Genomic DNA, 1,684 nt, shown 5'->3' on the forward strand with positions numbered 1-1,684 from the left:
CCTTATGCTCCAGAAAGCAGGACAACTAAGCTGTTTTCCTTAGGATCAGAAGCGCCCCACCCCCACCCCCAGTTCCACAGCCTAAGAACTCTTGCTGTGTATCTTCCTCTGTCTCACTGTTGGCAGTGTGGAAGGAATTTTTATAGGATTAGACGTACTTCTTAGGTCCTTATACTCAGCCGAGCTGGCTGCTCCTAGCTTCTGCATTTGACAGCAAGTCCTCTGCCCTCCCTCTCTGGCTCTGCATTTGTAAGTGATCAGGGGGGACCCATGCCCTGGTCATTGGTAGTGCAGGCAGAGGAAATGTGGAAAGAATCGTCCACACCCACGCCTTCCAGTGCTGGGGGCTTTCCCATACTGTGATTTCTCAACTCTGCATACATTTGGGTCCTAGGGTATTGGAGCTACCCATGTGTACATCATTGCTATACATTGGGACTTCTGCTTCCTTCCCTGGCTATTAAGTTCTCCTAGATGGCCAGCAAGGTCATTGTCAGCCCACAGTGGCACATTCCCACACACCTGCTGTTTGCATCCATCTCATCCTGTTGGGGGTTACTTATATTAGTGGTATAACTGGCGGTGGCTGCCCCGCTGCAGACCATACACAATGTGCTTTTTAGGAGTCAGTGGGAGCAATGGGTTTGTTCTTGAAATGACAGCCAACAGTTTCGGGATGCTTACTGTCTGGTTACTCCTGTGCCAGCCCCTTTCCCCATAACCGCCATGCCCTGCTGTGAGCAACGTCAAGGTGCTTGCCAGTCTCCTATTGTTTACAAGTGAATCCACTGTATACAGGAGCATCATGGGAGTCGTCAGAAACATTACAGACCCACCTGTACTTGAGGTGGGTCTCCTGTCCAGTCCATTCTCTAGAGTATTGATCCCTTGCATCTGATACAGCGCCATGCATGTTTCTAAGGGCTTCAAGTGATAAGAATAGACTAGGTGGGGGCGGGGCTGGGTCTGTCACTCTTGGGCAAAGACCCACTCAGAACTTCATTTTCAGTATTTGAAAAATAAAAGGATGACAGAGATGACTTTTGTTCCATTTGAGAGCATATGTCTGTCCCAATCCCTGCTAGTTCCCAGAGTCTCAGCCTAGGGACTAGGTACCGTGAGGCTTTATGGGGCGTTTGTAGGAAAGAAGGACCACTGTGGGGGCCTGTGCTTGGCTGGGCTTTTTTCCTGGACTCAGGCTACTGGCCTCTGGCATCTGCACCTCTTCTTGGCCTGATGTCTGTTCCTGTGTATGGACCTGCATTTAGAAGTGACCACGGGCTGCCTGTGCTCTGGTCATCCATAATGCAGGGAGAGGAGTTGCTGAAAGCCATTTCCCGTGTTTGAAGGGTCCTCCCCTATCCCTCTCAAATGCTGGCGCTTTCACACACTCCTGCTTCTTACCTGCGCAACATCTCAGCCCTCCCTGTGGGATGGGGGCTACTGTGTAAGAGTCATGATGCGAGGCATCTTGTTTTCGTTCTGCCGCCGTTTTGAGACAGGGCCCTACTGTGTAGCTCTGGCTCACCTGCCTCTGTCTCCCAAGTGCTAGGTTTAAAAAGGGCGTGTGCCACCATGCCTTTACAGGAGATATTTTGGCTTGGCCTTCTCAGCTGCTCTCCCTGCTATCAGAGACCACGGTTTTGACACTTCAGAATCTAGAAAAGCCAGGATGAATTACACA

The 1,684-nt window shown here is 50.7% G+C and overlaps 2 non-coding genes across 2 annotated transcripts; both read left to right on the top strand.

Moving 5' to 3' along the window:
• The first annotated feature begins 239 nt into the window (after window positions 1-239).
• LOC114706765 lies at window positions 240-357 on the top strand. The gene has a single exon (XR_003736562.1). It is a non-coding gene; the product is annotated as a small nucleolar RNA SNORA71 (small nucleolar RNA).
• Window positions 358-1,256: 899 nt separating this feature from the next.
• LOC114706763 lies at window positions 1,257-1,390 on the top strand. Its single transcript, XR_003736560.1, has one exon. It is a non-coding gene; the product is annotated as a small nucleolar RNA SNORA71 (small nucleolar RNA).
• The last annotated feature ends 294 nt before the right edge of the window (window positions 1,391-1,684 follow it).

The sequence above is a fragment of the Peromyscus leucopus genome, chromosome 4 (genome assembly GCF_004664715.2).
Source record: "Peromyscus leucopus breed LL Stock chromosome 4, UCI_PerLeu_2.1, whole genome shotgun sequence".
Lineage (NCBI taxonomy): Eukaryota > Metazoa > Chordata > Mammalia > Rodentia > Cricetidae > Peromyscus > Peromyscus leucopus.